The sequence below is a fragment of the Arvicanthis niloticus genome, chromosome 11 (assembly GCF_011762505.2).
Source record: "Arvicanthis niloticus isolate mArvNil1 chromosome 11, mArvNil1.pat.X, whole genome shotgun sequence".
NCBI classification, from domain to species: Eukaryota; Metazoa; Chordata; class Mammalia; order Rodentia; family Muridae; genus Arvicanthis; species Arvicanthis niloticus.
This window is the reverse complement of record NC_047668.1, coordinates 50,511,172-50,527,532: the sequence shown is the minus strand read 5'-3', so window position 1 is coordinate 50,527,532 and position 16,361 is coordinate 50,511,172. Positions and strand designations below refer to the sequence as shown.

At 40.2% G+C, this 16,361-nt stretch overlaps 1 pseudogene; it reads left to right on the top strand.

Moving 5' to 3' along the window:
• Positions 1-223: 223 nt before the first annotated feature.
• LOC117717242 (prohibitin 1 pseudogene) lies at positions 224-1,151 on the top strand (annotated as a pseudogene).
• Positions 1,152-16,361: the final 15,210 nt, after the last annotated feature.

Genomic DNA, 16,361 nt, shown 5'->3' with positions numbered 1-16,361 from the left:
AATCAATACCTCAAGCAAAATATCATCCAAGATAAGATTGGGGCCTATTATAGAAAGATCTACACATGTCAGGGCATGAAAAGGGAACAAGTCTAAACAAGGTATGTAGGATGTCTAATGGCACACTGAGACTATTCTTTAGAAAGGAAAAAGCCGATGCAGGTCTGGGGAATTCATGTGGAGGTTAGAGTGAAAGCAGGTGTGAGTGGAAGCAACAGAAGTCATGGCTGCCCAAGTGTCTGAGTCCATCCGGAAGTTTGTCCTGGCGTTAGCAGTTGCAGGAGGAGTGGTGAACTCTGCTTTATACAATGTGGATGCTGGACACAGAGCTGTCATCTTTGACCTATTCCATGGCGTACAGGACATTGTGGTAGGGGAAGGAACTCACTTTCTCATCCCTTGGGTACAGAAAACAATCATCTTTGACTGCCGCTCTGGACCACGGAATGTTCCAGTCATCACTGGTAGCAAAGACTTGCAGAATGTCAACATCACACTGTGCATCCTCTTCTGGCCAGTGGCCAGCCAGCTTCCCTCGTATCTACACCAGCAGTAGCAAGGACTATGATGAGCAGGTGCTGCCGTCTATCACCACAGAGATCCTCAAGTCCGTGGTGGCTCGGTTCGATGCTAGAGAACTGATTACCCAGCGAGAGCTGGTCTCTAGGCAGGTGGGCGATGACCTCACAGAGCGAGCAGCAACATTTGGGCTCATCCTGGATGACATGCCCCTGACACATCTGACCTTCGGGAAGGAGTTCACAGAGGCAGTAAAAGCCAAACAGGTGGCTCAGTAGGAAGCAGAGAGAGCCAGGTTTGTGGTGGAAAAGGCTGAACAGCAGAAGAAGGCAGCCATCATCTCTGCTGAGGGTGACTCCAAGGCAGCTGAGCTGATTGCCAACTCGCTGGCCACCACTGGTGATGGCCTCATTGAGCTGCAGAAGCTGGAAGCTGCTGAGAACATTGCGTACCAGCTCTCCCACTCTCGGAACATCACCTACCTGCTGGCAGGCCAGGCTGTGCTCCTCCAGCTTCCCCAGTGAGGCCAACCTGGCCCGGTCTCCATCATTCTGAATGATGCCTTCCTTCTGCCCCACCCCAGAAATCACTGTGAAATTTAACTATTGGCTTAAAGTGAAGGAAATAAAAGTAAAATTACTTCAGATCTCAAAAAGAAAAGAAAAAAGAAAGGAAAAAGCCATCCAACTCTCAAAAGTATACTAAATGAATGAGGAAGGCAAGATATCACAAGAGGAAGTGGGAAAAGTTTAGTCTGAACACCACCCGGAGAGAGAGCTGAGAAAGTTCATAACAGGTACACTTATCAGATTGGTGTCAGGTTGCATGCTGGCAAGTGAAAGCAAAGATATGAAGAAGAGGAATAAAAAACAAATATCAGACAACATATGGCAAAATATTCTCACAGTTCAAAGTCCAAGTTAAGCACTGAGCAAATATCCCTTATAGCTGGTGCTTTCAGGACGTGGGGTGCAAGCATAAATAACATCTACATGAATAGGGAAAGGAAAGGTTACCATTAGAGGGATATGGTGGAGCTACATTGATGTTCTTAGAGGCATCCAGAGGGAGACAGCTAAATGGCATAACAAGTACATACCTGAAGAACACGTAAATACTTGGGAGAGAATCATTAGTGTTTATAGCATAAGTGAAGTCACAAATGTGTTTTTCCAAGAAGAATGCAGCAGAAGCTGGAGACATAGGTGGATCCTGGGAGGCACCTGTGTTTGCTGCTAGACAGTATGTTTTGGGTGAGCAACTCACTGTGCCCACACTACTGTTTGTATTTCCTGAGCCTAGCATAGGCCTGGTAAGAGGCACACACTCAGAAATATTTATTTAATAATAGGATGAATGAATTTATAGGTAGACTACTTCATCAGAGTGGACAGATATAAGATCTAATCATTTTTAAGTTGAAAACAAATATTTATTTCCAAACATGTAAAATTATACTCTGCCTACATATTTATAACACTTTCTTGTCAATTCTCTGTACTTTGACATCTGCTTTTTTCTCTATCTCTTGTTTATGTATATTTTATTTATTTACATTTCAGATGACATCCCCTTTCCCCATTTCCCCTCCCTAGAAATGTCAGAAGCCAGGACCCTTGCCTCTTACCCTCACCCCCTACTTCTCCCCACCTGCACAATGTCTCCTGCAGCTTCATCTCCCTAGCAACCACAAGGTTCTGCTTGATAGTTACAAATAGATTTTTAGATGTAAAGCAGTGTACCGTATCTTTTGAAGTAGGCAGTTGGACCACCATTGTTTCAGGGCACAGGCCGAGAAGACTCTGTACTGTCCCATCACCTGGACCGCCATTGTTTCAGGGCACAGGCCAAGAAGATTCTGTACTTTCCCATCACCTGGATCCCTCTTACCCCTCCCTTTGAAAAATGTATTATAAATAAGCACTTGGTGCCCAAATATATGACTCTTGACAAGCATTTGCTTCCTTGAGTCCATTCTCTCTCTCGCCCGTTCTTCCAGTTTGCAATCCTCCTCGTCCCTCACAAATAATCTAGGGCCCGCAGGTCGGGTCATAGAAACCCCCTATCCCATGCCCCCTCCTCCTTTTTGCTTTTATACCATTTTAATTACATGCAAGTATTAAGGTCAGTTCTAGGTTAAGGAACTAGCAATACAAGAGTTGCAAATAGTCAAGGAACAAGCAAGACAATAAACACAATTTTTCTCAGCATCCAGTCTTCCCTGGTATCCAAATGACTAGAAGTTTCTCCTTGAAAAGAGTGGTGTCATTTAAAGGGTTACAAAACCTAGTGTGAACTCAGCTTTTACAGTGACCATAGTTCTTATGTCTCTTCAGTAACTGCCCCCTACTTTCAACACTTCTGCATTTAATTTCCTCTTAAAAGAGTGAGGGCAAAATAAAACTCCTTTGACCTTGGGACACTTAACGTTCTCTTCTATAAAGACAACTCTCTGGTTGCCAAAAAGCTCTGTGGTTCTTCAGGACCCATTCTATTTGTTCATTTATTTGACTAATGCATCCTTTTCTAAGAGCTGATATTACACATGTGGGGGAAAAAGACATGATTCAGCCCACAGGATGCTCAAAATAACTTTCAAGCACATGCTCATGTACATGAACATGTGTGTGAATATGAAGCTATGATGTAAGTTACACGTAAACACTGTAGTCTGTAGCTATGTTAAGTGGATCAGTGAATGGAGGGCAGAATGTCTCTCTCGAGGAAAAGAGACATGAGAAAGGAGGCTTCAATCTTGATGAGGCTTATTGGCTTGCTTGTTTGCCTCTGGCTATGTTTGTTTGGCTGCATGTTGCTTTTATAGGAAGAACAGGGTCACATGAGCAAAAATGTGAGAATGGAAGAAGGCGTTAGTTTTAACCATCTGAATGGTGGGACAACCCCAGTGCAGTGTTCCAGAAGAATATGTGTTCTTGAATTCATGTGTCATGAACAGATTTGTGTTTGAAGAGGACTATTCTAGGTATGGTGGCACACACATGGAATCCCAGTACTCAAAAGGCTAAGGCAGAAGGGTGATCATGGGTCTGAGAATAGCCTCAGGTACAAAGTGAGACCCTGTCTCAAACCATAAACAATTTAAGAGTCACAACTATTCAAAAACTTATACTGTAAAGGATGGATGCAATTCCTGTTGTGTTGAATGGACTTCCACAAGGGTGCTTTCTGCATTTTCTAAAGGACCAGGTAAGCTAGAGATTGAATTTCTAAGTTCTTAGCAGACAGTAAAAACAGGAGATTTTATTCTATCCTTCAAGAGGCATGGACTAAGCATGCCTTACAATAGACAGAAGAACAGCCATGAAAGGGACAGTCATTTAGAGCCCTGGGAAGCTCTGTTTGCTTATTGATTTCAGGCTTGATAAATTAAAGCGGAGTGCTAGATCTGGACTTTGTAACTTGACTTTCTTCCTACAGTGGATAATGCTGCTGAACTAGACTCTGCATTAGGAAATGTTCCAACAACAATGACCACAATGGCATGCCTTCTGAGCTTAACTTATCTATGTCTTCCATCATCCTGGGCTAATCCTCTCCCCTAATGCACAGATTGCCATCTGGAAGAGAGGTTAATCATAAAACAGAAACTTGCTTTGGTTATCCAGAATGCTACCATCAGTCTGTGTAGAATCAGAAAGGAAGAAATCTCTAAGACAGAACTTCCAGAAGCATCTAGAATGACCCCATGACTTGCTGCATATTTGAGTGGGTCATTGACATTTACAACTTGCTCCAATAAGATTTTACTGTTATTTCACAATGCTATGTTTTCTTCATATCCAAACTTAAAAGCTCAACACATTTGCCCCACCTCCAAGAAAAGTCATCCCAATGTTCATCATACTGATTTTTAAAATAGTCCCAATTGCATCATTTGTACTAGCTTAGAAGTTTATTTGTCATTTTCTTATACTTTTGGTGTTTTAATGAGAAGCTGTATCAGTGATGAACAAGGAGATTTGAATTTCAGTCTGAACTCTGGATATAATTCCAGAAAACATTAGAAGGTCAATTTAGTCCTTTTATGTTCAGAGTCCTTACCATTCCTTTAAAAGATAGTGTTTCTCTGAGACACCTGCCCCATATGACAGTTGTGAGTGTGGGGGCAGGAATAACATCCATGAATGAAGTCTAAAGCTAACCAACCACAAGGCATGAAAGGAAGTTTCAACATCTCTGTAGAAATCTCCCATCAGATGGCAGGGAATTTCAATATGCTTGGTTTATTTTGGTCTTGATCCATAATGTTGGTCTTTACATGTTTCACATTGCTAGGTGCAGTTTCAAAACAACCTGACACTATTGCCTATGCCTTCTACAATATTTCTAGCCAGCTGTGAAGATGACAGCTTTCCCACCAGAGGACCAAAATCTTAACGGTCTTTGGTCCATTGCTCCATGTTGAAATCTACTCAAATTATAAATGTTACAGTAACTGACAATCATCTAAACTATTTCAGATTAAAGAGATTTGCCAACGTGTCTTCATGCATTGTTTCCTACTATCTATTCTTTCCACCCACAAATATGTATTAAGCAAACACTCTTGCTAAGCAAACACTCTTACAGAGTGCTAGTTACAAAAACCCACACAGCTTCTTGGAGCCAGAAAGTGAGTTAGAGCAAAAACAGAAGAGCATACTTATACACTGAAGTTTAGGATAATTTTACAGGAACATTGCTTCTATTTTTATTTTTTGTTTGCATTTATATGTGTGCATGTGTGTTTTAGTGTGTTTGGAGGTGCCAAAAATTGGTATTTGATAACCAATCTGTGTACCCTCCATAGAGATTATCTCGCTCCCACTCACAGTATCCCTTAGTTGCCTGTAGTTATTTTGTGTATGGTTAAAGACTTGTGGGCCTTTCTGTGTCAACTTCAGCACATCTATTGTTATTGTTTTTGTTCAGCTCATGTCTTGTTTACAGCAGTATATCAGGAACCTATTGGTAACTGTCAGGAGAATTGAGGGTTATTTTACAATCATCATAGTAATCATCAATGTCTTCAATTCTTCCATGGGGAATTTTTATAAGAAATAGGGTATTTGAATCATTGTTACTTATAAAATGCTTATCAGTTGAAAAATACCTAACAATCAAACCACTGTAAAGTTGAGCAATGATTTATCCAAATGATCCAAGTTAATGCCATCAGTAAGGAACCGACTCATACTGTACACCTCTAGCAATGATATTTGAAGACAGACACATCAGGTATCTGGTCTTCTAGCTGAAATTGTTAACCTCAAATTAATTAGAAACATACAAATATTAAAGTAAGGAGTGTATTAATTTTAGAAGCTAGAGAATCCATTTATAAGCTCCAAAATGTCAGTGCAGTCAAAGGTACAGAACAGCTGTAAAAATGCCATATGTTAAGAGCACAGAAACTGGGTGACAAAATGTGATAGCTACTTTTAGACTGTGCCTAGAATTAGAAAAGTGTTCTAAAGGGCATTGTTAGCTTTATTACCAAGAACTGGAATATAGATGCTAGAATAATAAAGCAAGTGTATGAAGGTTTACTTGTGGAGTTGACAGTTACACTATTACTATATAAGAGAACAGGCACATGATAAAAGAGACTGAACTGTGTCTATAAATCACAGATGAGGTGATGTGGAAACCAAGGAAAGATGTAGGGTCTCCTCTAGAGCCTCTAAAGGATGCATCTAGTAAGATGGCTCGGTGGCTAACAGGGCTTGCTTCACAACCATGAGGACCTGATCAGGCATGCCTTTATATAAGTTAGAAATAGCCTTGTGGTCACCTGTAACTCCAGTGCTGTAGGGAGCAGAGACAGAAGGTTCATGGGGCTTTCTACTTATCAGTTTATCCAAACATTGCAAGCTTTGGGTTCTGGGAAAGACAGAACCTCAAAGGAATGATATGAAATGATAAAGGAAGATACCCAATGTCCTCCTCCAGCCTCCAGGCATGTACACAGGGGTGGAAAGACCACATGTACATGTGCGTGTATAACACACACGTTTATATGCAAATAAAGTTAAAATAATTAGGGTCTATTATACAAAATGGGACAAAGTTTGTGAATGCCTTGAGTTTGGAAAAGTCATTTCCAGAATTGTTATATAACCTGTTACTTTAAGCCTCCAAGTTGTATGTAGTGATTTGGAACAGTAGGCCAGGAAACACATATAAAAGGAAAATCTTGGGAAAGGTGATAGAGGTGGCTTTGTACAACATCTTGTAAGCTGGAAGTCAAAGTCAAGAAACAATAGTGAAACAACAGAGCTCCTAAGAGTCTTGAGGGCATGGTCTGGTTGATATTTCTTAGGACTCAAGGTGAAGACAATCTTATGGGGAGATGTGCGAATGACTCCTTTGTATTAACAAAGAGGGTTATAATTTGTTACACAAATATCACAGTATGTTTAAAGGAATGATGTAAACTTAAAAGAAAAACAAGAAGCGGAACAAAAAGAGAAGAGATCTTTGAACTGTCAACTACTACAGGCAGGAAACAAGTGTAGAAAATGAATCAGATCCAGTACAGACCATTTTGATAGAAGAAAGGTTCCTTAGTGGGAAGTACAAAGAGCCTAGAGCCAAGAGCCCCCAGGGATCCATCCCTAGGCAAAAGGATTGAGCTCCCAGTCAAGAACCTACAGCATTTACCCCGCAGAATTTCAGAAATTTTATAGATAAGTCACTGTTATTCTTCTTAGAAATGGAAATGTCTATAGCTATTGTCTTCTATCCACCTCATTGTCATATGCCAACTGAAAGGGGACAGAAAACTTGTCTGTACTTGCTATAGGTCTTCAGATAAAAAGGAGTTGTACTGAAGGGACAGTACATCAAGACCTTCACCTACCCTTGAACCTAATTTAGAGGATAAGATTCTAAACTTCAAATCCATTCCTAGAGGAATGAGACTTGCTGTTCTTGACCACGAACATATTTTACACGTGAAATGAATCAAAATCTATGGCAGAGAGTTGTCTCCAAATATCAGCACAGTACTCTCATTCCACATACTATCACTACATTATGATTTTTGACCTTTCTCCCATTGGTAGAGGGGAATCACACTACAGATCTAGCAAATAAAACTCAAGAAATCAGCCCTCCAAGCTCATTGATAAAAGCATTACCCAGTTATTGCATGTGATGTCTTAATCATCAGACATGACCTGGATGGTGCATGTGATGTCCTAATCCTTATGAGCCAATTTATCACTTGTCTGAAATCCATATTTACCTGAACATCATGCATTCCATTTGGAAACTGAAGATTTCCTCCTTGTTGAAATCCAGGTGGACTTGTGTTTGAGGTGAAAATTATGTGGTATGAGTTCTAAGGCATAGTCAGACAGGATGATCCAACTACCTGGTTCTTACTCTTGAGCCATTTGCTCTTGAAATATAGTCCCCATGGTGTGAACAAACCCAAGCAACCTGAAAAAGGGAATGCAAGTAGGAAATGGGGGGCTCAGCACCTCACCAACAGCTCTGGCCATACCCACTGGCCAATTATGTAAAATAGCTTTCAACTACGATAACAAAATACCAGATACAACTGAAAAAGAGGAAAGACTTGCTTTGGTTCAATGTTTCAGAGGTCCGTGGTCTGTGCAGCCTGTTGCTTTGTGGATGGTGGTGAGGCAGTGCATCAGGGTGGAAGAATGTGGCAGAAGAAGCTGACCACCATACGGTGACCAGAACAAAGAGCAGCAAAGAGAGGAGGTCAGAACTTCACTATCCCTTTAAGACCATGCATCTAATTATGCTCTAATTGTATTCTGAGAGAAAAGTTTCATTTTAACAGGAAGGGTGATATGTAGGAGGAACTAAGGTGGGAGTAGTACTGAGAGGAAGAGAAGGAGTAAGAAGAGGAGGAGAAGAAGGAGAGGAGAAGCTAGGTGATGAGAGAGAAAGAGTGGGGAAGACAGAAAGGCAGATGTTCATGTATCTCTACCAGTCAAAGATAGTTGTTATATCTAGGTTGGGTAGTGGGTTACACCTCTGATTGAGCAATACCAAACTTATAAAGCCTTTAATTAGCATTTTTTTAAAAAATGTATAAGTGCAAAAAGGAAAAGGGGGCATGGGATAGGGGTTTTCTAAGGGGGGGGAATGGGGAAAGGGGATGGCATCTGAAGTGTAAATAAAATATCCAATAAAAAAGCCGGGCGGTAGTGGCGCACGCCTTTAATCCCAGCACTTGGGAGGCAGAGGCAGGCGGATTTCTGAGTTCGAGGCCAGCCTGGTCTACCGAGTGAGTTCCAAGATAGCCAAGGCTACACAGAGAAACCCTGTCTCGAAAAGCCAAAAAAAAAAAAAAAAAAAAAAAAAAAAAAAAAAAAAAAAAATCCAATAAAAAAAGAAAGAAAAAAAAGACCATGCATCACCCAAGGATTTGTCTTTCTTCTGCTATGCCATACTTTCTAATGATCATACCACTTCCCAATAGTGCCACAAGCCAGGGGCCAAGACTTCAACACATGGATCTGCATGGAGGGGAAAGGCATTCAACATACAAAGATGGCCATGTCCATGTGAGATAAAGCCAGCTTAAAGGGAGGTTTTTGCCCCACCTACACAGTTGAACATCTGAGCTGTACCACATCAACCAGGAGCAAGCCATTCCCAAGGAATTTTAAACAGCTTGTAAATTGGTGAGCAAAACAAATGGCTGGAAGCACTAAATCTTAGAGTTGTTTGTTATATAACAATGAGCTAATGAAACAAAAACGTATTCTATTATTCAGGGTTGCCAAGACACTGAACAAATAGAAGTAACAGTATTATCTATCTATCTATCTATCTATCTATCTATCTATCTATCTTTCTATCTATCTTTCTATCTATATGTCATGTCTGTCTCTCCTCTCTCTTTCTCTCTCTCCCTGTCCCTTTCCCTCTCTCTGCCTCTCCCTTTCTCTCTCTCTCTCTCTCTCTCTCTCTCTCTCTCTCTCTCTCTCTCTCTCTCTCTCTCTGTGTGTGTGTGTTTTCAGATACCAAATAAAACTTAGTCAAATTTGAATTCCTCCACCCTTCTCTTTCTTCTCCCTGTCCTTCTGGAAGAAGCCCATTGCAACCACTTTAACACACAATGTGAAGCATCACACACATTGGACTCTTGAAGGTGAAGATCTAGCGAAGAACTTTACATCTGGCCTCTGTGAAAGCTTTGGCCCATGCTATGGAAATGATAGCAGTGTATAATCTTTGCTACTGATAATGTATCTTCAATTGGCCTCTGGGGAGTTTCCAAGTTATAACTCTGGGACCATGACATTCACTTAGATGACAAGACAGAGTACTGAAACACATTTTAATTCTATTTAGAAACAAATCTCAAATCTATTTCTCATAGAGAAATTCTCAACTCTGCCTTCTGTGTCCCCTTCCAGAGCCAGTCATTGCTGCTGTCCTCTTGGCTCCCCTAAGTCACTCTTTGGCTCCAGAATGACCAATATCACTTCACTTTCTTGTCAGGTCAATTCCAAACCATCCAGCCCAGTCCCCACTGCTCTTCCTTAGGATTTCTGCCCAAGCAGTAAAATCTTGTCCCACTTTCGATCCTTCCAAGGCCTCAGAGCCTCCACTCCTTTCCTTATACAGCTTTTCTGCCCAGGACGCTCCCTGTGTTAGCCGTTCCTAACAAAGACTCTAATGTGGTTTATGGTGCGTAGTACAGGGATAATCACTAAGAGGAAGTGAAGAGTTGTTTGGGTTTTTTGTTTTGTTTTGTTTTGTTTTCTGTTTCCATAGTAACGCTATTTCCATCAGCATGTTCAGGTCCAACCTCTCTGAACACATAGACCTGAGGAAATGCTTGATTAGATTTACAAGTACACCTTATCCAGAATGCTAAGCCAAAAGGGACAGAAGCTTCTATTGAACAGAAATGTGCTTATAACTAGGACTTGCAACAGTCAGTCACCTCCATTCACATTTAACCTTATGACAACTTGGAAAATGGAGAAATCCTTATAAATTTCTTTCTTGGCATCTATTTTTTATTTAGTGTACAAATAATGGGATTTGTTACATTACTTTTATACATATACTATGTAGTTTTATTGTGCCCCTATTGCCCTCTTTTGCACCCCTCCTCCAGTTGCTCATCCCCCTCACCTCTACTTTCATTTCTGATGCTATATATGACAGAAGCAATACTTATGAGTTTATTTCAGCTAACATGATGATCTCAGTCCCATCACCTTCCTCAAAACTCATAGTTCTTTTCTTCCTGTGTCTGAACAGTACTCTACTGTGTGTATATACCACACTGTGTATATACTCTACTGTGTGTATACTCCACTGTGTATATAGTCCACTGTGTGTGTATATCCCACTGTGTATATAGACCACTGTGTGTATACTACACTGTGTATATAGTCCACTGTGTGTATGTCCCACTGTGTATATAGTCCACTGTGTGTATATTCCACTGTGTGTATATTCCACTGTGTGTATACTACACTGTGTATATAGTCCACTGTGTGTATGTCCCACTGTGTATATAGTCCACTGTGTGTATATTCCACTGTGTGTATATTCCACTGTGTGTATACATCACTGTGTATATACTCCACTGTATGTACACATCATGTTTCCTGGTTTTATCCATGTGCTGATGAGCACCTAAGCAGGTTCCATAGCCTACTAGAATATAAATCAGCTGCTCACTCAAGTAGACCACTTAAGGACCACCCATGTGCTCTCTTTTCTTTTCCCATGGTCTATTCTAATCCCACCAAGTCTCCCTCCTTGGCCCTCAGCAAATGGTATCTTCTGTTGTCTGCCAGTACTCTCAGCCTATGGAAGGTGCAGAACTTTCTCTTACCCTTACAGCCTTCCAGGCTTATAGATTAGTTACTTAATTTCCACTACTTTCACAAGCTTCATTTTCAAAGAAAAAAACAAGGGCTGCTCATCCCCCATTTCTGCTGTGTCTTTCATATCCCACAGCAGGAAATGAGGTATGTCCACTTCACTTGACAGAGACTGGCAGGATAAAAGGCCAGGCTGACTTGTTATTTTCATTTGCTCGTTTAGACAGGGTCTCAACAAACTCACTATACAGCCCAGGATCCCTTCACTCTGTATCCTCCTGACTCAGCCTCCCACATGGTGAAACTGCAGGTTCGCATCAGCATGCCTGGCTTGATTTAAGAATGAACAATGCTGATGTTCATAGCTGAAATCTCTTCTAACCCGTGCTCTAGAATGGCTATCCCTCAGAAAGTGGTATAGAGATAACCATATCTTACCCTAAATGTAGAGAGTCACCAATGTAATCTGTGCTGGCCACTTTTATGCCAATTTGACACAAGCTACAATATCTAAGGGGGGGAACCTTAATTGAGAAAATGCTTCCCTTTAATTATTGAGAATTGTTTTCACTATCCTGGGTTTTTTGTTTTTACATCTGAAGTTGAGAATTCGTCCCATAAGATCTAGCTTATTATGCTTTTTCTTAATTAGTGAGTAATAGGCGAGGGTCTATAGGGGTGCCATCCCTGGACTGGTGGTACTGGGCTCTATGAGAAAGCAGGCTGAGCAAGCCATGAGGAATAGGAAGGTAAACAACACCCCTCCATGGCCTCTGCATCAGCTTCTGCCTTCAGGTTCCTGTCTGGCTTGAGTTCCTGTCCTGACTTCTTTCAATGATGAACAGCAATCTGGGAGTGTAAGCTGAATAAACCCTTTCTTTCCTCTCCAAATTGCTTTTTTATCATGGTGTTTGACTGCAGCAATAGAAACCTTAACTAAGACAAGTTAAAGAACATCTTTGGTGCTGGGAGTAAAGGAAAAGAGGAACAAAGCCAATAACTGCCACTGTCTTGCAAAGATAGTATACACACACACACACAGAGAGAGAGAGACAGAGAGAGACAGAGAGACAGAGAGACAGAGAGACAGAGAGACAGAGACAGAGAGAGACACACACAGACACATAGAGAGACAGAGACACAAACACACAGAGAGACAGAGAAAGTCTTATAGTGATTACTGGGATGTAGGTGGGGGCGTAAAATAAAAAGGTGAATAAAAATAAGTAATGGATTTTCAGCATGCTATTTCCAAACTGTGCATACAGCATGAGCTGACCAGCTACAGTACTATGTACAATTAATAAATGTTTGACAAAAGTAAAATACAGTTCTGTTAAGTAACAGATTTATCTCAAACCTATTCTTTTGTTCTGTCTTTTATAGATCTGTCTCCTTCCCCCACAGGCAGCTAAATCCTATCTCACCCTTAACATAATGGAGAGCCAATTTTTTAATCAAAAACCATTTTTAGGATCAAAGAGAAACATATTTCGAGTCAGATAGAGTGTTCGTTTTATCATCTGTAGGGAGTATGCAGCTAAAATTAGAGATGGTGTTGCCCAAAATTCTCAAAAAACAAAAAAAATCAAATGCTTTTAAATTCAGGGAGGGACAATTGGAGCCTTTTTCTTTTCTTTTTCTTTTTTTCCTTACAGGATATTTTTCTCAAGTACTAGCGGAAGTGCTAATGAGAGACAGGCCTCCTTGCCATCCAGTGACACATGTAACAGGTCACATGAAACCACAGAAAATGAGTCTACTTTAAAACGTCAGAAGCAACACTAAAGGAAAACCCGGACTTGGACTTTTTCCTCTTGATCACAGTGTAATAGAGACAATTCAGAAATGATCTCTTCTGAACTTGCTGATATCCGTGATTGAAATAGTGTTGCTAATGATAACAATGTGTACAGTTATTACATGGAAAGTACTAATAATGCGAATCATATGGTCCCGGGCTTCAGTTCCTCTCTGGATTATTTTCCCTAGGCATATCTGATTCCTCAGAGATTAGCCCACTAAAACTCATATTTGTACTATCATGGAGAAAATTTGGATTTCTAAGAACAAAGTCAAAAAATTAACCAAGTTTTCATTTGTGCCAGATTTTCCACATAAAACAACCTTGGTGCAGAAGGTAGAAAACAAACAGAAAAACACACTATTTTCAAGTATTTTTACCACCTGCTGTATTTCCTCGGGTCTGTCTAGGAGACATAATATTAAAGTAATCATGTGGTGTGAGGGCCACAGAGATGGTTCTGTGGATAAAAGTGCTTATCCTGTAAGCCTAGGATCTGGGTTCAATCCCCAGAACCTAGAAGGTGGAAGGAGAAAATCAAATTGATAAAGTTGTTCTTTGACCTACACACAGACACACACACACACAGACACACACACACACCCCACATCATGGCACATGCACACATAAAAGAATAAATAGATAGATAAATAAATAAAATTTAAAATGTATGTGGTATGAAAGTATGAGGTTCACATTGAAATCTTTAAATATTTCCTAACTTCTAGATCAGTGGTTCTCAACTTGTGGGTCACAACTCCTTGGGGTATTCAAATGATCCTTCCAAGATCCATAGAGTTGCAGTACTAGGAAAGAACCACTGTTCTAGATTATTTCTTCAATAAGATGCTAGAAAACTCTCTTTTCCATATTTAGGAAAATTTTAATTATATTCAGATTTCATCCTGTTTACATTTCTGATAGTCATAAAAACTCCATTTGTAAAGGTACATATCATTTTGATTATAAGTTACTTCCAATTGTTCTTGAGATATAATTAAAACTGCAAACACGAGACAGTGTCCTTTATGTCCCTGGGTTGATATAACATGGCTGAAATAGGAAAATTTTCTCATCAAATACTCAGAATCAAGGACATCATAACTATGGCCACAAGTGTACCATAAAAGCAAAGACTCAGTGGCTGGAGAGATGTCTCAGTGGTTAAGAATACTTTTTGCTCTTACAGAGGAAGAGGACCCAGATTTGGTTGCCAGAACAGAGATGGTAGGTCACAATCACCCGTTACTTCAGTACTGAGGGATCTGACATCTCTTCTGGCCTCTTTGGGCATCAGGCATGCATATGGTGTGCAGACATACAGACAGACAAGATGTTCACACATACAAAATTAAGATAAATAGACTCTTTTAAAAAAGAGAGAACAAAAAGCAATGACAGGGCTGAAGAGATTGCTCAGTAGTTAAGAGCACTGGTGGTTCTTCCAGAAGATCTGGGTTTGATGCCTAGCACCCACATGGTAACTTACAACCATCTGTGACTCAAGTCTCAGGAGAGCTGACACCTACTTTTGGCCACTGCAGGCACCAGGCATGCATATAGTACACAGACATTCATATAGGCAAAACAACATACATATAATAACAAACAAATAAATGTATAAATATTGAAAATCAGGATACTCAACCATAAACTTTTTGATATTTTATTTATTTACATTTCAGATGCCATCCTTTTCCCCCATTTCCCCTCCCTAGAAAACCCCTATCCCATCCCCCTCTTATGGTTGGGGGTAACATGAGGAACTGTAATTAAAGGGTTGCAGCATTAGGAAGGTTGAGAACCACTGAAATAACCACAAGTTAGAGAGGAGATTTAAAGATTCTTAGGTGTCTGCTTTCCTCAGCTATAAATGAACAAATAAAAGAACTTGAAGTAAAAGGGTAATTTTGAAGCAAACAGAAACTACTGATAGTTCCAATGTTATTTAAATTCTCCAGAGCATAGAATAAAAAAAAAACTTCTGAATTCTCTTTATGAACCTAGTATCATCTTGGTGGAAATTTGAATAAACCCTAGAGCCCTAAAAGACACAAATTAGTCCCTCCTCAGAAAATGAGCTCAAAAATTCTAGATAAAATATTAGTAAAGATAATGGCATACTGAAATAGCACTACACTTCTATCTTTGACAGGATCACCCCCCAGAATGGTATCCTTTATCTTTATTTGTATGAGAAGTACAAATAGGAATGAAGCATACACACACCAAAGTCTTAAGCCTTTTCTGAGAAAGGCCATATTCAGATCCGTAGTTACAATGAAAGTCAAAAAGAACAGCAAGGTGATCTTCAGAGTTAGAAAGACTTACCCAAGCTGTCAAAAGCAGTGTTTGGCTACAGTGGACACATGTTCTATTTTTGTATTATAGAAAATATAAGATCTCCCTCCCCCCCCCCGCCTTTGGGAAGCCAACTTCAAAGAGAAGAAAGCAATTAATTAATCTGTTATAGTTAAGTCTTCTAAAATTTACCTCCTGGCCAAGTTGCCATGCTTTCCCTGGGGCACAGGAAGTAGAGGATTAAGAGACATCAAGAATGTTATACTAATTAAGGTCATTCCTTACAGAGACATTGAAAGTGGAAAATGTATTCCAGCTTTGATAAAGTTGTTTCACTTAAAATTCATTAGGTTTAATCATTAGCCCGTGGTGTGTGTCCCTCGAAACATAGACCCATTAAGAAAACCTTGCTCCTACCTTACAAGAGGATATTTTATCAGCAATTGATGGTAAGTTATCTTTCAGAAACCACTGATGTGAAAGATGGATATTTTCTCCAGAAGGCTGGTTTGTAGGATAATAATACATCATCAAATAAATCCAGGACTACGCTGTACTCAAAGGCTGAAATCTTACTACTCACAGGTATAGTTTAGAAATGGTTTATATCCCAAAGCTTGGTCTTCAGTTTGGTGAGGGTGAGACAGAGCCTTTAAAAGGTGGGACCTAGTTCAAGGTAATTAGGTCATGGAAGCATGGCCTTAGGAAGGGATTAAAGTGGTTCTTACATGACTCTGATTAGTTCTCAACATATCATGTCCTTATACAGTGAGCAGCTTCTCTGCCATGTTGTAATGGAGGTGAGGGAGGTCGGGCTGCCAGAGGCCAGATAGGACTTCCAGATCCAAACCCTGAAGAAGGTCCTTAGCCTCTAGTATGTGTTATAGAAAGAGAGAATTAGACTT